General features: G+C 46.5%; 1 long non-coding RNA gene across 2 annotated transcripts in view; it reads left to right on the forward strand.

Annotated features, from left to right (window-relative positions):
* Positions 1–22,346, forward strand: part of LOC144690114 (uncharacterized) — a 38,190-nt gene that overhangs the window by 10,714 nt on the left and 5,130 nt on the right. The gene's annotated exons all lie outside the window — the stretch shown is intronic.

Consider the following 22,346-nt stretch of genomic DNA (forward strand, 5'->3'; position numbering starts at 1 on the left):
CACCTCCCCAGTCATCACAGCCTCATCAGATGCCATGGTCACTGGCAGAGGGGTGGAGGAGCTGCTGCCATCATCCAGAGTGCCCTGAGAGGAGTCCGCAGAGACGACAAGCGGCTCATGCGCCAACGTGAGTCGCTCTGGACACTCCTGCTCGCCATTGATGGACAGGCACCTAGATGGGATACTGGTTGCCTCATCCATCTCCCACACTGGCACTGGCCACCTGAGGGCTTGCAGGTCAGAGCGCAACCCCAGGAACCCCTGATTCTGTCCCTGGAGCTGCCTCTCCATGAGAGTCGCCACTCTCTCAATGGAGGGGGCAGTGCACTTGGCCATGAGGGTCAACGCAGTGCTTATGCTCCACATGGACTCCTCCAAAACAGAAACAATGCACGTATAGCCTCATGGATCTCCACCAGATCCTCCCACACATCCCGCTGGACATCCAGCATCTGCCACCTAATGGATGACTCCAGAGGCTCATCATTTGCCTTCAACTCAGCATTGTCCTGGTCTCCAGCAGGCGTCCGACTGCCAGCACCCTGGGCACTGTCTGCCTCCGCCTGCTCCTCAAGGGAGTGTGAAGTGCCCTCACCGCTGTATTCCAACATTCTAATCGAAGATCTAACACCCACCGAGATGCTGGTATCTGCTCCGGTGCCTGGTTCAGAGAGTGGGTGTGACGCAGGTGCAGATGAAGCCCAGCGATCCTCTGGCGTCAGAGATGGCTCTTCGGGGTCCTGTGAATGAGTGCATGCTGGCAAGTCTAAGGGAGAACAATGACATGCCATTAGTTTATGTCATCACACTGTCACTGTGCATGTCAGGCACCCTGGTAAGACAGTGGAGATCTGCATCATGGTGCCATCATCTTTCATTGATCAATGGGGACTCCAGTTTTGAGGCTCCCATCAATGAAGAGACTACACAAGAATGTTTGCACCATCTGAAATTCTCACCTCTGTGCACTGCACCCCTCCCTTCATATGACACCCCAGCCTCTCCACGACCAGCTGACCGAGGTGCATGGTGCCTGTCCAGCTCCAAGGCGTCTTGCTCAAATCCTGTAAGGATTAGGAGGTTGAGGTTCTCCCGCCTATCCACGACCTGTCAATGTTGTTATGGCTCGTCTTCTTCTGAAAGGACAGAGGAGCATTGATTAGTCAACTCTCTACCTACAGCGCCATTGAAGCCTGGCCAACTCCACCCGAGGAACACCTTGCAGGGAACATCTGAGTCGTGGCCCGCGAGCCACAAGGCACTCAGTCCAAGCAGCCAGGGCTCATCCCCTTGACCAACTCTAGCGTCATTGACAGTTGGCACTCAGACTCTAACACCCTGAGCTACACGGGAGGATGGCCAGACCTTAACACTTCACCACGCTGATCAATCCAACACAGTACTCACCCTCACCGAGCACAGCAGATCATTAAACCTTTTTGCAGCACTGCACCTATGTGCGCCGCACAACGTCATGGCTGCTGACCTGGGCTGCCACCTCCTCCCAAACTCTTTTTGTCAGGTGCGGTGGTTTCCTCCTTCCATCTCCAGGGACAAGGGTGTCCCTCCTGGCAGCCACCTCCTCCAGGAGGACTGTAAGGCACTCATCCAAAAACCAGGGGGCCAAGTGCCTACCCGACCTGCCCTCCCTTCTGGCGTCTCTAGCTGCAGTTGAGGCCATAGCTTCGGTCTTCAGCACACAGAAGATATGTTCGTCCCTGGCAGCCTTCAAGGAGCTGTCCGTATCGTTTTTAAACCACCCGCCAGGTCGACATTGGACCTAGCATCCGACAGACCCCCGACCGTCCCTTACCGACCATTGGAAGACGCATTTCACACTGGGTGGGCCTTAATTGGCCAGCCAGCATGAAATTGCGACCACAGCCAGGGGCCCATTTCCCGACTGGTCCCAGGCCCGCCGATTGCGTGCGCCCGCCAAGGGTAAAATTCGGATTAGGAAGGCAAATGGAATGTTGGTGTTTATTGCAAGGGGAATCAAGTATAAAAGGGAATGTTGCTACAGCTGTCAGGACCTTAGTTAGTCAGCATCTGGAGTACTGTGTCATAATTTTGGCCTCCTTATTTAAGAAAGGATTCTAATTGCATTAGAAGCAGTTCAGAGAAGGTTCACTTGACTGATTCCTGGGATGAAGGGATTATACTACGAGGAAAGTTTGAGAATGTTGGGCCTATACCCATTGGAATTTAGAAGAATGAGAGGTGACGTTATTGAACCATATAAGATCCTGATGAGACTTGACAGGGTGGATGCCGAGAGGACATTCCCCCTTGTCGGGGAGTCTAGAACTAGGGGACATAGTTTATAAATTAGAAGTATCTCATTTAAGACTGCAATGAGGAATTTTTTTTTCTCTCAGCCGGTTGTTCGTCTGGAATTTTCTTCCCCAGTGAGCAGCAGGGGTTGAGTCATTGAATATACTCAAGGCTGAGTTAGATACAGTTTTGATCAACAAGGGAGTCAAGGGTTATGGGGGGAAGACAGGAAAGTGAATTTGAGTCCGCAATTAGATTAGTCGTCATCTATGGAATGGTGGAGCAGCTCGATGGGCTGAATGGCCTTTGCCTGCTCCTAATTCTTGTGTTCTTGTGCTTGGTTTCAAACTGCCTTTCCTCGGGTACCCATTTCCTTTCCAATTTTTAGGGAAGATCTCCTGATATAGTTTGAGGGGGATGATGTTACTCTGTGCTCCATTATCAAGCATCAGCTTCAGATTTATGTTGTGAGCTTATTTTTCACCCTCTTCCAGATCTGAATAGTTGTGTGAATTACTTTTCTCTGGGAACTGTCACATCCAGCCATCTCATGCATTAGTATGGTTCCTATGCCTATTGTGTCCTCAAGCTCATTGTCATCTTCCAGGGATACTTTGTTTTCTTTTCCTTCTCATTTGCCCTAATGCTCTGTCTCTGATAACTCATTTACCATCTTTTTTCTTTGGTCTGTACATCTTTTCCCAGTGATTTAGCTTGTCACTAGTTCTGTAGTTTGATCCATATGCAGGACATTTTTTTCTGTCTGTGAACTCGTGGTTGTCCATGTTCTCTTGTTCATCTTTCTCTCTAGAGTGCATTCTTTTGTTGCTGTTTCACTGTATCAACCTTGAAGCCTTTCTCTTGACTTAACTGAAAGCTAGCCTTTTGGGTAGTCAGCATCTTCATCTAAGATAAAAGCAAAATGCTGTGGATGCTAGAAATCTGAAACAAAAACAAAAATTGCTGGAAAAACTCAACAGGTCTGGAAGATGAGGTGCTGTTCCTCCAGTTTGTGTTGAGCTTCACTGGAACATTGCAGCAGGCCAAGGACGGACATGTGGGCATGAGAGCAAGGTGGTGTGTTGAAATGGCAAGTGACAGGAATGTCCGGGTCATGCTTGCGGACAGACCGAAGGTGTTCCGCAAAGCTGTCACCCAGTCTGCGTTTCGTCTCTCCAATGTAGAGGAGACCGCATTGGGAGCAGCAAATGCAGTAGATCAAACTGAGGGAAGTGCTTCACTTGAAAGGAGTGTTTGGGCCCTTGGATGGTGAGGAGGGGGGAAGTTCAACGCAAACTGGAGGAACAGCACCTCATCTTCCGATTAGGCACTTTACAGCCTTCCGGACTTAACATTGAGTTCAACAACTTCAGATCATGAATTCTCTCCTCCATCCTCACCCCTTTTTGATCCCTCTTTTTTCAAATATTTATTTTTTAATTTTTATATATATATATTTTTCCCCACCTATTTCTATTATTATTATTTTAAACATTTATTTCCACTCATTGTTTCATCCCCATCTTTTAGCCTATTTCAATCTTTTCTCCCAAGCTGTCCCCTGCTCCCACCCCACCCCCACTAGGGCCATCTGTCACTTGCTCATCCTGCTTTCTGCTCTTAATGTCACCATTAGCACCTCCTTTAGTCAGTATCACCACCATCAACACCCCTTTGACCTTTTGTTTATGACATCTTTTGCAATTTCTCCTTTGCCTCCACCTATCACTGGCCTTCTATCCAGCTTCACCTGTCCCACCCCCCTTAAACAGTATATATTTCACCGTATTTTTACTTCTCTTTAGTTCTGAAGAAGTCATACAGACTCGAAACATTAACTCTGTCTTTCTCTCCACAGATGCTGTCAGACCTGCTGAGTTTTTCTAGCAATTTTTGTTTTTGTTTCAGCATCTTTATCTGTCTACTTCATGTACTCTGGCAGTGCCTACATCCTGTGTTATTGTAAACTTGTCCTTTCAATCAATTCCCTTTGTACTTCAGGGTGTGCAGAGCCTCAAATAAGCTAATCTAGCATTCTTTCACTGGTGTCCTTAAATTTACATATTCTTTTCAATTTTGTTATGAAATTGTCAACAGGTTCACCTGATTCCTACCTTAGACAGGAATCCCCTATGAAATTCACATCGGTAGATCCGATGATTTGAATTTGGCTGGAGATGTGAAGTTCTCAACTGCCAGCTATTAAACTAATTTAGCCCTTTCTGTCCTGCCCACAAAAGGATGTAGCTGTGTAGCTGACCCTTCCCTCTTAGGTGGTGCCTTTTAGAAAGCTACTGAATGGCAGTCTGCACTTTAGTTTAAATTTGTCAAATACCTGTACGACATCGTCAGTCTCCCAGTTAATCATCATGTTAGATCTGTATCTTTGTTGCTGTGGTGGCCATTTTATTTTTGCACAATTAACTCAGTTTTTCTCTCTCTCTCTTACACTAATTTGGATTGATCTTTAAGTGTAATTCAGCATTAAATTCATTTAAAATGTGTGGGCTTCTTACTTTTAGAAACCGTTGCCACAATGTTGTTTTGTGGTTCCCATAAATTAGAAATAATCACACTTCAGACTAAAAATGCTGGAGCTTCATTGAGTTTATTTCATTCAGCTTTCCATGTGACTGGTACACTGAAAAAATTGATACATTGTTACTCAGCTCAGTTACTCAGCTGTGCAGCAGTCAAGTGTGGCATCCAGGCTGTGCATTCTCATAACAATTCGTTCCTAGCTCTTAACGAATAATATAACAATATAACCTAGGGGAAACATGACCCCAAAATATGATGCCCTCACCTGCTGCCTTTTTTTAATGGAGTGGCTATCGAGGTTGCTGATAAGGCAAATCTTTTAGCGTGTGGAACTGTAAGAATCCCAATGCATATATTGACCAGTGAAGGTAGGCTTGCGGTAGACTGTGGCAGAGAACCCAGACAGATATAAGATTGGCCTTATCAGCAACCTCATAAATAGGGTCCAATCCATTTGCTCACCATGCAAACTTGTTGCTGAAATAAGGCGCATCAAAGACATCCTATGAGACAATGGCTACCCTGATTAGATCATTTTGTGCTGTGTATTGTGCAAACTCATGAACAGCCCTGAAAAGTGCCCAGTCTGCCTCAAGTTACCCTGGAAGGGCAAGGTATCTAAAAAATTTGAGCAACAGGTGAAGCTAGCTGTTTCACGCTGCTACTATGCAGTAGCAACACGAGTGGTATTTGTTACTAGCAGGATGCTGCTGTAAAGCCAAAAAGACATTCGCCCTATCACAAAAATGAATAATGTGGTATATGAATTTCAGTGCCAGTGTGATGCTAGGTATGTAGGCCGTACGTCCCAAAGACTGGCGGATCATACCAAACAGCATGTCCCTTCCACTCTTTGCATCGGGCAAGGTAGAGACCATACCCAACCAGCCCATACTTGCAGTGTCCAATATTGGATGTGATTCTGCGATTGGACAACATTTGCTAAATAATTCTCAGTGTGCTAAAAATTACACTTACAACCAATTTAAGATTGTCAGTCGGGCTCGTAGTGTGGCACATTTGCATATACTGGAAGCTGCATATATTAATACACAGGGCCTTGTTCTTTGCAAACAGAAAGAACATGCACACACATTGGCCAGGATTTTTCCCTCGTCGGGTGGGCTCAGCGGGGGCGGGCTGGAGCGGTGGGGAAGCTGACTGCGCCCGCAATCGGGGCCGGACCGCAATTTCATGCTGGCGGGCCAATTAAGGCCCACCCAGGGTGAAACGCGTGCTTCAGCGCTCAGCACTACCTGTGTGGGGGAGGAGGAGGGTGAGCGTGAACTTCGTGCATGCACGCGGGTGCGCACTGGAACAGCTCTGTAGATCTTGTAAATGAACAATTTTGAAAATGAAAAATAAAGAATTTTGGAATGTTAACAAATATGTCCCTCATGTGACAAAGTCACATGAGGGACATGTTAGAAATTTGGAAGAAATACTTAAATTTTTTTCTTAATGATGGATCGAAACCTCATCCCACGCATGGATGAGGTTTCGCAAAAAATGCAAAGGCCGCCTGGCCTTTTCGCCTGCCTGCCAACTGTAAGGTTGGATGGGCAGGGAAAAATTTAAGTCAATTGGATTGTTAATGGCCTTTTAATTGTCGGTGGGCGCGCTGCCAACTCCCGCACGCGCCCACTGACTGAAACATTGCGCGAGTGTGCGATGATATCGGGACGCTCACCCGACGTCAACGCACATCATTTTACACTCGAGCGGGTCAGGCGCGCGCCTGCCCAATGAGCAAAAATGTTGGCCCATTGCGTCTGGTACCTAAGCTACCTGGTTTAAATTTCAAACAATGTTCGGCAGTTAACTGTCAGTCACCATTAACTGGTGCATTCTCCATAGCAACACCTCTACCAATCAGGCTCCACTTGCCAACCAATCAGCACTCTTCTCAGACAGTATAAAGTTGTTGCTTCCCCTGACATTGATATTCTTGCGATTGTCCTGATGGGTGCAAGACAAAAAGCTTTGACAAACTGGCTTTTTTCTGCAATAAATTTCTAGGTAGTAAAGACATCAAGGGATATGGGGATAATGTGGGAAAATGGCATTGAGATAGAAGATCAGCCACAATCTAATTGAATAGTGGAGCAGGCTCGAAGAACCAAATGGCCTGCTCTTGCTCCTATTTCTTATGTTCCTATGTATTTTTCTCAGCACTCTTTATGGGCCAGATTGGCAAACTGTTACCTGTGGAGTGCCGCAGGGATCAGTGCTGGGGCTTCAACTATTTATGATCTATGTTAATGACTTAGATGAAGGGACAGACCATATTGTAGCCAAATTTGCTGATGATACAAAGATAGATAGGAAGGCAAGTTGTGAGGAAGATACAAAGAGTCTGCAGAGGTATATAGGTAGGTTAAGTGAGTGGGCAAAAAATTGGAAGATTTTTTTTATAGTATTCATTCATGGGATGTGGGCTTCGCTGGCTGGGCCAGCATTTAATGCCCATCCCTAATTGCCCTTGAGAAGTTGGTGGTGAGCTGCCTTCTTGAACCGCTGCAGTCCATGTGATGTATGTACACCCACAGTGCTGTTAGGAAGGGAGTTCCAGGATTTTGACCCAGCAACAGTGAAAGAACGGTGATATATTTCGAAGTCAGAACTGTGAATGACTTGGAGGGGAACTTCCAGGTGGTGGTGTCCCATCTGTCTGCTGCCCTTATCCTTCTAGATGGTAGTGGTTGTGGGCTTGGAAGGTGCTGTTGAAGAAGCCTTGGTGAATTCCTGCGATGCATCTTGTAGATGGTACACACTGCTGCTACTGTGTGTCGGTGGTGGAGGGAGTGAATGTGGTGCCAATCAAGTGGGCTGCTTTGTCCTGGACAGTGTCAAGCTTCTTGAGTGTTGTGGGAGCTACACTCATCCAGGCAAGTGGGGAGTATTCCATCACACTCCTGACTTGTGCAGATGGTGGAAAGGCTTTGGAGAGTCAGGAGGTGGGTTACTCATCGCACGATTCCTAGTCTTTGACCTGCTCTTGTAGCCACAGTACTTAAATATTTTTTTCGTTCATGGGATGTGGCCGTCGCTGGCTACACCAGCATTTACTGCCCATCCCTAATTGCTCTTGTTCCGAGGTCATTTAAGAGTCAACCACATTCCTGTGGGTCTGAAGTCACATGAAGGCCAGACCAGGACAGCAGATTTCCTTAGTGAACCAGACGGGTTTTTACAACAATCGGCAATGGTTTCATGGTCATCATCAGACTTTTAATTCCAGATTTCTATTGAATTCAAATTTCACCATCTGCCATGGTGGGATTCAACCCCCGGTCCCCAGAGCATTACCCTGGGGGTCTGGGATATTAGTCTATTGACAATACCACTATGCCACCTTATATGGCCAGTCCAGTTCAGTTTCTGATCAATGGTAACCCCCCAGGATGTTAATAATGGGGGATTCAGTGATGGTAATGCCGTTGAACATCAAGGGACGATAAATATAATGAATGGATGGAATATATTGTGGGAAAATGTGAGATTGTCCACTTTGGTAAGAATAATAGAAAAGCAGAATTTTATTTAAATGGAAAGAGACTGCAGCATGCTGTGGTACAGAGACATCTGAGTGTCGTTGTACCTGAATCACAAAAAGTCAGCAAGTTATTAGGCAGGCAAATGGAATGTTGACCTTTATGCAAGGAGGATGCAGTATAAAAGTAATCATCTTCTTTTGAATGGCTTTAGGAGCAGAAGCTGAGTTAATGACAAGTTGTAAGTTTTTTTTTAGCTAAGAGGAGATTTGATAGAGATGTTCAAAATCATGAGGGGGCTGGACAGAATAGATAGGGAGAAGCTGTTCCCACTTGTAAAAGAATCAAGAACGAGAGGGCACAGATTTAAAGTGATTTGCAAAAGAAGCAAATGTGATGTGAGGAAAAACTTTTTCACACAACGAGTGGTTCAGGTCTAGAATGCACTGCCTGGAAGTGTGGTGGAGGCAGGCTCAATTGAGGCATTCAAGAGGGGCATTAGATGATTATTTGAATAGAAATAATGTGCAGGGGTACGGGGAAAATGCAGGGCAATGGCACTAAGCCATAATGCTCATTTGGGGAGCCGTGTAGACACAATGGGCTGAATGGCCTCCTTCTGTACCATTAAAATTCTGTGATTCTGTGATTTTTAATTTCAAGTTCCCTAACCAGTCCAATGCCCTGCCGGAGAGCAAGTGTAACTCCAGGATGTCGCCCTCAAACTTGAGTCAGGGCAAGATGTTATTATGTGCTCCATAGTTTGGTCAGGGTTTCTGTAGTCTCAGCCAGGTAAGGTTTTGAAGTGTCACTTGTGCATCAGGTGGTCACATCGGCCATATCCAATCTGTATTCTATTGAAGGTTGTCCACGTGCTCCTGGGAACATTGAAGCCTGGTTGTTGAGATGCTCGATCAGAGACAACATGCTTGTTTGGAAGGGTGTTTTCGCCTACACTTTCCTCCAGGTTTCATCAGTGTTACGGAGTTGGAGACATTCAATTTGGGTCCAGGTGGAGTTTTGTAGAGCCACATGGCAAGTTGGGGTGGATGATGACAGCCTTCTCGTCGCCCAGCCTGTCAAGTAATATAATCGAAACAGTGACCGAACACCCTTTAAGGGCCTCCCAATCAACAGAATAAAACTAAAAGTAGTGAAGTCTTGCTCCAACTGTACAGGGCATTGGTGAGTCTGCCCCTGGAGTACTGTGCACAGTTTTGACCTCCTTAAGGAAAGATATATTTGCATTGAAAGCAGTTTAGGGAAAGTTCACTAGACCAATTCCTGGGGAAGGGGTTGTCTTATGAGGAAAGGTTGAGCAGGATGGGCCTATATTCATTGGGGTTCAGAAGGATAAGATGTGATCGTTTTAAAAGCTATAAGATTCTGAGGGGGATTGAAAGCATAGATGATCAGAGGATGTTTCCTCTTGTGGGAGAATCTAGAAATGGGGGCACAGTCAGAATTAAGGGATCTCCAAATTAAGATGGCCATGAGGAGAAATTTGTTTTCTTACAGGGCTCTTAGTCTTTGAAATTTTCTCCCACAGAAATCAGTGGAGGCTGGGTCATTGAATATATTCAACGCTGAGTTAGACAGACTTTTGATCAACAAGGGAGTTAAGGGTTATGCAGGACAAGCAGGATATTGAAGTTAAGGCCACAGTCAGATAGCCATGATCTTATTGATAGTCAAAGGGCCAAATGGCCTACTCCTGCTTCTATTTCTTCTCATCTATGATCAGAAGGAGCAGGAGTGCTATTCCCCCAGCTCCTCAAGGAAGCCTTCAGCCCTCCCACTTCCAATCACAGCCTGTCCCCCCTTCCTGATTGCTGAATTCCCTTCCCCCATCCCAGCCATGCCTCCCCCCCTCCCCCGCAGCTCTGTTTGTTGAGCTTTCCCTCCCCCGATTGCCAGGGAATGTGCCCATTGATGAGGCATCCCAATGTCCTCCAAAGTCAGCAAAGCACTTTTTCAAGTGTTGTCATTGTTATGCAACAATTTGCCAACATGGCAGCCAATTTGCACACAGCAAGATCCCCCACACAGCAAAGCAATGAGTGACCAAGTTTCAAGTGGAGCTTCGCAAAATCGGGACTAGTTACATTTGCAACTATGAGGACCAAAGTACAATGTAATTGATACATTTATGTTTAAAACATCTTGTGGTTTAGGGCTGCCTATTTTAGCTCTTGCAGTCTACCAATCTCTTTTGAATGTGAGTGACTGATTTAACTAAATTGGCAATTTGTTGTGGACAGCCTTTCTAGTGCTAGGGCTTGTGGTTTGGCCTCTTGGAGTTTGTGATTTGTGTCAACCATTAAGCTACACTTCAGTATCCCTTAGTGTCGGGTTTCACAGACGTTTTGGAGCCTTCCATTGCTAGAATTTCCATTTCTGGCAGTGTAGGAATGCTTCTAAGGGTTGTGTCTGATTTGTAGTTCTTTAACCTGATTGATTTGTATTATAGCAACTTGTATCTATTTCGGCAGCTAACTTTGCAGTGGGCAATATAATTGGTATAAAGAATGTAGGAAATGCTATGTTAATATTTGGCCTCCCTTCCCTGACCCCAACCAAATCTTTAGTAATTTTTGTGCTTATGGAATTGTGGCTGAAGGACAATATTTTCTCATTTTAGGCCCTTGGTTTCATCATCTAGCACTCCCAGGGCAGGCATAGCATGGCAGGTATGAAATAATGATTTCTCTGCTGTGTTCCCCAAACACAAGAGAGCATTCTGCATGACACTGTTTTATTTTCCATTTTCAACATTAGCCACCCAGTGGCATCTATAATTTTGGATAGATTTTTGTTATGGGTCCATTTCTCATTCATATTTGGGTTGAGACTGATACATTTCATTTAGAGTCTTTAACAAAAGCATTGGAGCAAGTTTCAATCTGGCTGGATTCAAACTAGGCTTAAGAAGTGAAAGGAGTATATGCTAACCCGTGAAAGTTAACCAGCTGCTCACAATATTAATTCAGCAGATCTAACCCTAAACAGCTCAAACGTCCATCGAGTCCACAATGTAACCCAATGCGTGCTCCTGCATTTGTCATTGTGCATAAAGTTTGTAATGCAAGGCAACATTATGGAATCATAGGCCAGCATTTTATGTTGGTTGTGTGGGTGTCTGAGCGTAATATGACACATGATGACATCGGGCATGCGTCCTGACATCACTGCGCACCCTCGCGATATTTCGCTAGGCGGGCGTGCAATGAATAAGGAGGCGCGCTCGCTATTAATTAACGGGCCAGTTAAGGCCCTTGAGGCACCAATTATCTGGGAGTTTATGTAGCCTGTGCAATTTTCAGGGTGTCGCACAGGCGCAACAGGCAGGCGGGTATGCTACATTTTCAAAAACCTCATCCGTGGGTGGGATAAGAGGGGTGAGTGGGCTCGCTAATATGAGTTGTTTGTACTTTAGCTTATAAGTTGCTGCTGCTTGCTTGTGTGAACAGGACATCTTCATTTCACTTCAGAGCTGCTTTGACAGAAATAAGAGGCTTCAGTTCAGGACTCCAGAGGAGTCATACTACTTGGGTCCTTCCAGGTATCAGACAGTCTTCCCTTACCCTGGGAATGGGGATTGTGGTCTCTGCTGGAAGAACCTCCTCTGAGAAGGAAGAGAGGGCCAGAAGGGGAAGGAGGCCAGGTGTCCCTATTCAGCCTCCAGGGGAGCGACCCGTAGGACGAGAGGCGCAGGCACAAGGGGCGCAGGGCCAACAGGAAGTCCAAAGCGGAAGGGGCCGCAGAAAACGCCACTATCCTGCTGCCAGGGTTTACAGGAGGCGATGCAACTACCTCAATATGTCTGAGGTGCAATGCCGAAGGAGGCTCCACCTCTCAAGGGAGACCGTGATCTCTATCTGTCAGATGATCGGCCGTGAGATCAGCTCCGACTGTGTGGGTGCACACCCCATGCCAGTGGCGCTGAAGGTCACGGTGGCCCTCAGCTTCTTTACCTCCGGCTCTTTCCAGGGGTCAGTGGGTGATCTTTGTCGAGTCTCACAATCAGCTGTCCACAGTTATGTCAAGCTGGTGACAGACGCTTTGTTCAGGTGTGCATTGATTTTCATTCGCTACCGCACGGACGAGGCCAACCAGGCTGAGCGAGCCAGAGGCTTTGCAGCGATTGCTGGGTTCCCCTGCATCCAGGGTGCAATGGACTGCACATATGTGGCTATCAAGGCACAAGCGGGTCATCCTGGTGCCTTCGTCAACAGGATGGGATTCCATTCCATGAACATGCAGATAGTGTGTGACCATAGGATGTGGGTTCTGCAAATCTGTGCAAGGTACCCAGGCAGCTCCCATGATGCTTACATCCTGAGACGCTCTCAGTGCCAAGGCTTTTCAGTGTTCCAGCCTGACTGGATGGATGGCTGCTGGGTGACAAGGGCTATCCCCTCAAAAGTGGCTCATGACGCCTCTCCGGCATCCAAGGACAGAGGCCAAGCAGTGGTACAATAGGAGCCGGACCTCCACAAGGGCGGTGGGAGAGAGAGCCATAGGTCTTCTTAAGATGTGCTTCCGATGCCCGCACTATTCAGGGGGCACACTGCAATACCCCCCAGATCGTGTGTCACTGATAGTGGTTGCATGCTGCGCTCTTCACAATCTGGCACTGGAAAGTTGTGATGCTGTGGAGGAAGAAGATGTTGACGCAGCTGCTTTGGCAACAGACGTTGAGTCCAGTAGTGAGTCTGAGGGCGAGCATGCTCAGGAGAACACTGAGGGGATAGACATTGACCTGGGCAACCTCCAGGGAGGCAGGGACACCTGGGATGCTTTGGTCCAATGGTCCTTCAGCTAGCCTACCAAATAAGAACCACCACCACATGCCAGGGCTCCAGGCTCCATACTCAATTCCTGACAGGAACATTTGCTTGGTGAACAACATGCACTATGTACCATTTCAATAAAGTTCAATGACAAACAAGTCACTCATAACATCATGGGTTACCCCGCACCTGCAGAACTAATGAAGCACCCAGAGGTTTGTTGAACAGATACACATTTAATGCTGGTGCCTGGAATACATAATACAAATTAAATTGATAGGTGTTATCCGTCACACCAAATAACATTTAACGTAAAGGTGGGGGAAAATAATAAGCCTGTGTTGTGCCTAAGGTGCTTTAAGTTTTCGCTTGCGGGTGCTATGTCTAGGTGCTCCCCACTTGCTGGCACTGGCATGGGAGACAGCCTGCTCACTCTGCTGTCCTGTTGGCCTTAATGACCTTGGCGGGTGTCCTCTGGCCCGTAGAGCCTGTGCTGGCCCCGCCTGGGAGGGAGCGGCCAGTGCCAGCTGGCATCTCCCCAGTTGCTGCAGCCTCATCAAATGCCACTGTCACTGGCAGAGGGGCGGAGGAGCTGCTGCCATCATCTGGAGTGCCCTGAGAGGAGCCCGCAGAGACAACAAGCAGCTTGTGTGCCAACATGAGGTTGCTTTGGACCTCCCTGCTCACCATTGATGGATGAGCACCTAGCTGAGATACTGGGTGCCCAATCCATCTCCCACACTGACAGTGACCACCTGAGGTCATTGCCGGTGTGAGGGTTTGCAGGTCCGAGCACATCCCCAGGAATCCTTGATTCGGCTCCCGGAGCGGCCTCTCCATGAGAGTCGCCACTTTCTCCATGGAGGAGGCAGTGCGCTCGGCCATGAGGGTCATTGCATTGCTCATGCTCTGCAAGGACTCTTCCACAACGGAGAGCATGGTACACATTCCCTCATATATCTCTGCCAGATCCTCCCGTACGCCTTGCTTGACTTCCAGCATCTACTGCCTCAGGGACGACTCCAGAGGCACATCATCAGCCACCGACTGAGCTTGATCCTGGTCCCAAGCAGTCCTCCGACTGCCGGCACCCTGGGCACTCTCTGCCTTCGCCTGCACCTCATGCGAGTGTGAAGCAGGCAGGCACCAGCGCAGAAACCAGCACCTCAGTGGGCATTATATCGGCAGCTAGTATCTCGGTGCACATCGGTGAGCATCTCACCACATCATAGGAGCTCACCTTGGATGCCATGTCCTCCCAGGCATTTTTGGTGAGGTTGGGGGGTCTCCTCCTCCCGTTCCTGGGGATAAGGGTCCCTCTCCGTTCTGCCACCTCCTCCAGGAGGGCAGTGAGGCACTCATTAGAAAAATGCGGGGCCGACTGCCCCACTGATCTGCCCTCCCACCTGCCGTGTTCACCAGTAATGATTTCTATCACGAGGTGCGTGTGCTTCACTGGCAGCCTTCGCATGGCTGCTGTGGCCACTTTTGAATCGGCCGCCAGGTCGCCATTGGACCTGGCGAACATTGAGCTCCCACCCCCGCCTCCCCCTTCTCTTTGTTGCCGCTGTTACACTTTACACTGGGTGGGCCTTAATTGGCCCGCCCATGTAAAATCACAGTGCGGAGCCGATCGCTGGTGGCGGTCGGCTTCCCAACCGCTCCCACCGAGCCCACACGCCGACCGTAAAATTCTGGCCATAGAAGCATAGACTAGCACAGCACAGAAGGAGGCTATTCACCCCATCGAGTCTGCACCGGCTCTTTTGAAGAGCAATCCAGTTAATTCCACTCCCCGCTCTTTCACCATTTCTCTGCGATCTATTCTCTTTCAAGTATTTATCTAATTCTCCTTTTGAAAGCTACAATTGAATCTATGTCTGCCTCACCCTATCAGACAGGGCATTCGAAATCCTATCCACCTATTGCATAATTTAATTCAGTTCAATTTCACTTCATTATCCATAGGGAAATTCATACTGAAATTCATTTTAGGCAACATAAAATAAAAATTACATATAAATGAATAACAATAAAATAAAGAAAATTACCCTAATTACAGATATCTAATGTTAATTAAATATTTATTGAAAAACTATTCCAATACATTAGCGTAATCAGTCAGTGAATCCCACCCTGAGTACATATACTTGTCCATTCGTCAAACTTCTGTTTAAAGTTCTTATAGAGAAGGGCACACTTGAATTCAGGAACCGATTTGTCCTGTATCTGATTGTGTAGCCTTTTCCCTGAATGCAACCAACAGTAATACTGAAACAAGGGATGATTTCCAAAGGAACACAAGAGTGGGCCATTCAGCCCATCACGCCTGCTCCGCCAGTCAAACAGATCATGGCTGATCATCCACCTCCACACCATTTTCCCGACTATCCCCATGATGGCATTAGTATCCAGAAATTTATCAATTTCTGTCTTGAACACGCTCAATGATTAAACTTCCACGGCCCTCTGGGGTAGAGAATTCCAAAGATTCACCATCCCCTGAGTGAAGAAGTTCTTTCTCATCTCAATATTAAATGGCCTGCTGCTTATTCTGAGACTGTGTCACTTGATTCTAGACTCACCAGCCAGGGGAAACATCCTATCCACGTTTACCCTGACACATCCTGTAAGAATTTTGTATGTTTCAATGAGATCATCTCATTGTTTATGACACTACTTACGTACACCAAAGAAGATTTCCTGACATCACCTCTGGTTCTTTTGCCAATCACCTTAAATCAACATAGTAGGTGATACACGTCTTCTGAATTTCTTTACTATTCATTCCCCATGATGGGGACATCTCTAGCAAGGCTGACATTTATTGCCAATCCCTAGATACCCTTAGGAAGATAGTGGTGAGTCTTCTTCTTGAGCTTTTGCAGTCCAAGTAGTGAAGGCGGTCCAACTTTTCTGTTAGAAATGAAATTCCAAGATTTTTACCCTCTGTCAGTGAAGGAATGGCAGTCTATGTCCAAGTCAGGATGGTGTGTGACTTGACAGGAAATTTTGCCATTTTTAAGGAGGCACAACTGCTGCAAACACCATCAAGTGCAGTGCTTTGCTTTGGAGTGAAGCAGAAGTGACACTAATTGCATTTTATTCTTACAGAAATATTACCCACACAACCTTGTGGGTTACATGTTCCCCAAACAGCACACTATCACTTTTCCTTAATCGCAATATCTTTCCTTCGTTCAGGGAGGAAATGGCCATGGTCATTTAACTACTTGTGCATGAACACGAGAGACGAGTTGGAGTAGACCATACAGCCCATTGAGCCTGCTCCACCGTTCACAGATTCACAGAATTGTTACAGCACAGAAGGAGGCCATCAGTACAGTCCTGGCTGATATTGGGCTTCAGTTACACTTTCCCGTCCACTCCCCATATCCCTTGATTCCCTGAAAGAACAATAATCTGTCCATCCCAGCTTTTAATATAGTTAATGATGGAGCATCTAAAACCCGTTGGGATAGAGTGGGATACAAAATTTCAAAGATTCATAACCCCTTGAGTGAAGAAATTTCTCCTCATCTCAGTCCTAAATGATCGACCCTCTACCCTGAGACCGTACCCCTGTGTTCTAGGTTCCCCAGCCAGCGGAAACAACCTCTCATTATCTTCAGAATTTTGTATGTTTCAATGAGATCACCTCTCATTCTTCTCAACTCCAGAGAATGTAGGCCCAATTTACTCAGCCTCTCATTATGGGACAACCCCCTCATCCCAGGCACCAATCTCGTGAACCTTTGCTGTACTGCCTCCAGTGCAAGTATATCCTTCCTTAAATATGGAGACCAAAACCGCATACAGTATTCCAGGTATGGTCTCACAATTGTAGCCATACTTCTTAATTTGTATACTCCAATCCTATGGCAATAAAGGCCAATATGTAATTTGCCTTCCTAATTGCTTGCTCTACCTGCATGCTAATTTTCTGAATACCTTGTATGAGCCCATTCAAGTCTCTGAACGTCAACATTTAGAAGTTTCACACCTTTTAAAAATATTTTGCATTTCTATTCTTACTACCAAAGTTAATAATTTCACACTTCCCCACATTATACTCCATCTGCCATCTTGTTGCCCACTCACTTAACTTGTCTCTATCTCGTTGCAGCTTCTCTGTCCACCTCACAGCTTACATTTCCACCTCGCTTTGGATTGTCAGCAAATTTAGATACATTACTCCTGTCTCTTTATCTCAGTCATTAGTATAGATTGTAAATAGCGGAGGCCCCAGCACTGATCCTTGCAACACTCCACTAGTCGCATCCTGCCAACTTGAAAATGTCCCATACATGCCTATTCTCTGCTTCCTGTCCCTTAACCAGTCCTCTATCCACACTAATATATTACCCCCAGCAATTCCCTGATGGATGCCCAGATAATATTTTGCTCAGCTGGTGTAAAATGGTCTGAAGATGCATTGTAACTAGTTGTTCATATTGATTTTATGGCATAAAACCAGACAAAACAATTCAAGAATTAAATTGATACTTTACTGTCTTGATGTCCTCAAACATGAATGCTCTTAAATGACAAAAGAATGTCCTGCCTGAGAATCTGATAAACCAAAAATATTGTCTTTTTTTTTATAAAGATCACAAAAAAGCTCTTTGAAAAATGCATCTGCCTCTTTTAGTTCCAAAGTATTTAATTCAGCCATATCGTCATTAAGTATCCCAGTGGGGTATGATTTATCTAGCTGCTCCAACTCAGCTACCAAACATCCAGTATTCAACCTTACCACTTTTGCTGTTTTCCATGAATTCACTAAATTTTATAAAATAGCTAAGCTGCTTGGGAGGCATGAAACCAGAGCCTCTCCATTTACAGTGCCATATAATGAGCGTTGCTGTGTCATGCGGTGAATTACCTGTTGAATCAGAGAGCAATGAAGCATAGAATTTATAGTTTTCGTTCTGGAGAAATTTCTCTAATGGGAGACTGTTAACAAGAATTGAGAGAGCAATCGCACACTACTGATGAAGAAGCACTGTGAGTTGATCTGATGCTCACAACCATGAGTTCAGATATTGGTGCTGCACGAACTTTAAAGGGAAGGAGAATCTGAGCAGGCACTTGCACAGTGGTGGAGTCCCAGCTGCATCCACTCTGCCTCCTCCTCTTCTCCTCCCCTTCCCAAGATGGTCTCTGGAGTCCTAGCAGCAATGGCTTCCCCCTGATGATTACAAGATTGTGAAGAACACATCAGACCCCACAAACTTGGAGAATGCTCTGACGCGAATAGAAGTTTACTATGACTGTGACATTTACAACCACTGGCAGCGTCGTTCTTGCCTGATGTGAGGTTTCAGGTCCTCTTGAAGGACGTGGTACAATTCTGTGACCGCCTTCTTCTTGAATCGGAGGTGTGACAGGCACTGCTTCTGGGTGAGATGGATGTATGAGAAATGCTGTCTGAAAATACTGAGTGGGTAGGGTTTTCTGTGGCGAGCTCATCTTGCAGAGCTTCTCCACTATGCAGCATCTGTCCCACTTGTTTGTCATGTTGTAGACTCAGAGGCTCTGCAACTATAGTCCCCATATTTCTCACGCTTGTACAGGTGACCAAATCCTCTGTCCTCCCTGAATGGATGCAACAATCCACCTAAAGATCTCTAAAAATAAGCCCACAGTACTTGTACAAAATTTGTCACAGCAGAATCAAAAACACCTCTCCTGCCAGTTTGATAGCTTGGGCTGTGACAGGCCTGGCGGGGGGGGTGGTTCTTGTGTAGCTGAATGGTTGAGTGATTAACAGAGGCCTTCAAAGGACCTGCGTAGTGCAAGTTTTGAAAATGTGCTAAAGTCAGCTGGAAAAGCTGTTCGATATCACAATCAGCCATGCTTGATGGCTTGAGTGCATGCGTGGCACACCTGCACTATCACCCTGCACAGCATGGGGCACCATGTGCCAAAAGTGGCCGGAAACGTGGCACACCTAACTAAAAACTTCCTACCACCTGCATGACAGGCACTACACTGCCCAATTTCGTAGGCTAGATCCATTCTAAAAAGACCTTGCAAGCTGCTCAGTTGTCAAGCAACCACTGCAAAACAGCACTGCCACTGAAGGGACTGTAGTGGTTCAAGGAGAGCTATCTCTTCATGAATGCAGTCTTGCCAGCATGTCCACATCCTGAGCCCAAATAAAAAACACGGAAGTATTAGGGAGCTGTTTATATAAAGCTTGTAAAAAGATATTAAGGCTCATAGAGCTAATGGCAAGCTGGGCTGAAAATTCACATGGAAATAGGAAGCAGGTGGTGGAAATGGTTCTGTGGGCAGCGGTCATTAGTATGTTTCCTCAGCATCTGTTCTGGGTCCCTTGCTGTTTATAATGAGCAATATGCAGCAAGTGCTTAGAATATACTTATAAAATTCTTTCACGTTAGCAAGATATATGATGGTATGACCAGTATGAGGGAGACTGAAATGCCAGTTGAAGAAATTAAACAGATTGACTGAGGAGCAATAAATAGATTTCAATGTAAGATAATATGTACTTTGGAACAGCAAACATGTACAAGGTGAAGGTGCGGTCTTTGGTATAGATGAAAGAGACTTACCATTTCTCCATCACCTTCTAAAAGCCTCCTAAAGAACCATCGCTTTAGCCTTGCTTTAGTTCAAACCTGCATTTTGCTTTAGCTCTCCTGTTTGATGTCTATTCTTTTCCCATAACCCCATAAAGCATTCTGAGACATCTCTGTATGCATGAAAAGCAATATAGAAATGTGTTGTTTCTTTTCCTTCTTTCTATTTTTTCTCATATTTTTCTCTTGCCTACTTTAATATTCAGTAAAATGGTGTGAATATAGAAAGTGGGGCATGCTGAACAATGAGTTTCAAGAGCTTGCCAGTCATTGGCTGAAATTTTCCGTGCCTGCTGGCGTCAGGAACGTTCGGTGGCGTGAGCGGACAATATGGCGAGAAGGCCAAAAATTGCTTTCACAACGTCGTGAAACTGGTTTGTGATCGTCCTCTCAGCTTGTCAATGGCAAGCTATGTTCCCCACCATCAGATGTTGGGAACCTGGTCCAGTACAATGTGGAGATGTGTGCAGACCTACACTCATCGCGGGGGACCATGGGTGAGTTCCTGCAGTAGCAACACACCCGCCATCTTCCCCATGGAGACCTCCATACAAGCACCACTTGTGGGCACCACTTCATCAGAGAACTGGTGGACGCACTCCTCCGACTCATGTGCCACTCTGTTGAGGACTTCCAACAACTCTGCATGATGTTCCCACGCCTTCTGCTGACTCTCCGGGATGAGTTGGAAGGCCAAATCTAAAGGTGCGTCATCTGACTTGGATCTCACAGATGCCCGATCCCCAGCAGTCCACTGAGTGCCAGGGAGCTCGCACGAAGCTGACTCCTGCTGCTGTGGACACATGTCCATGTGGTGACCACCAGATTGTGAACCCGAGCCTGCTCTAGATCTAGGTTCCACCCAGATGTGTGTCTTTGAGCTGGTGGAGGGTGTGGGTGAGCGCTGTGATGGGTCTTCCAGGCTGCTTATTTCAAGCTCTTAAATGGAGGAGGTGTCCTTTTGGCTGGAGGTGAGGACATGGATGGAGCTGAGGGACAGGCTGGTTGAAGGTGTCGGTTGCTTGGCAGAGCTCCCTGTGAACCAAAGCAGAGATAAGTAATGCATGGCAGCAGAATCATAAGCAGGAGAAAGAGCTCTCACAGTTGTGTTGAGAGAGGGGTGATGAGGTGCAGGATCCTTACGCAGGTGTTCGCAGCCGACCTCACCGTCACCGCAGGCACGGTCCATGTCCTCACCAGTCAGTGCGATGGCACACTCCTCAAAGTGAGTGAAGGGCCTAATCTAGGCCACTTCAACCCCCAGGTCTGGGAGCACTTTCTGCAGATGTGAGCAGGCTTCTCATGCATGAAAACAGATGGAGAGTGTGTGAGCAGCACATGTGGTATTACGTGGAATGTTTGTGTGGTGAGCTGAGCCATGGACGGGATGAGGATGCAAACTCGAGAGGGTATGAGCCTGATGGAGATGTGAGGGTGTGTATGAGAGTTAGTGGTGTTGTCCCTTGAGGTGTGAGATCCCTGTGGATGTGTGATGGGTTTGTGAGTGTGTGAGTTGAGAGTGGTGAGAGGAGTGAATTATCTTGGAGGAACAGATGAGACCATTCATCCTGTAGCGGCACTGGGTGGATGACTCTTTTGCAGGGCATTGGCACCGACCACCACTGCTACCACCTCCCAAGCTGGATTAGTGAGGTTGCTGCCCATCCTGTGGCCAGAGCGGGTGTAGAGGACATCACCGCGAGCCTCCACTGCGTCCAAAAGGTGCTCGAGGGAGTGTCATTGAATCCGGGGGCTGCAGTCTTTTTACTTTTCAGGGCCATGTCTTCTTTGCAGCAGTCGTGGGCTGGAAGCGCTGAGAGGTGTGCTGGACTTTAAATATTAAGATAAAAGCAAAAAACTGCGGATGCTGGAAATCTAAAACAAAAATAAAAATACCTGGAAAAACTCAGCAGGTCTGGCAGCATCTGCGGAGAAGAACACAGTTAACGTTTCGAGTCCGTATGACTCTTCAACAGAACTAAGTAAAAATAGAAGAGAGGTGAAATATAAGCTGGTTTAAGGGGTGATGGGACAGGTAGAGCTGAATAGAGGGCCAGTGATATGTGGAGATAACCAAAAGATGTCACAGACAAAAGGACAAAGAGGTGTTGAAGGTGGTGATATTATCTAAGGAATGTGCTAATTAAGGGTAGAAAGCAGGACAAGCAAGGTACAGATAGCCCTAGTGGGGGTGGACTTTAAATATGGTGCCCAGCATGATGAAGTGGCGAGGTCATGGCATGGCGGGCGAATGAGAGGCCACCCCCATGGAAACACTGTGTTTCCTGGGAATGCATAATTAATTAGATGGGTTTGGGACAATACAGCGTGAAAAAACGCCATTGCGGCTGGTGGGTAAAACGTCGTTTTACGCATCTGCTACCGCACTTAGTGCAAATCTGGGACGATTCCGCCCATTGTTTCTGACAGGATAAATGGCTGTATTTTTGGATTCCACTGTGTATATGTAGCCTGCCTGACCTGACTTGGTAATTCTACAAAAAACAGTGAACATGATTTCTCACCTGTGGTCACAATTAACTCTGTGGACTTCTAGGTAGGTAGTGTAAAAGCTAGTAAACCAGGAGGAATATCTGGATTTATGTAGAGGATTAAGTTGTAGTATTAGTAGGGGA

Source organism: Cetorhinus maximus, chromosome 14 (assembly GCF_964194155.1).
Source record: "Cetorhinus maximus chromosome 14, sCetMax3.hap1.1, whole genome shotgun sequence".
Taxonomy (NCBI): Eukaryota; Metazoa; Chordata; class Chondrichthyes; order Lamniformes; family Cetorhinidae; genus Cetorhinus; species Cetorhinus maximus.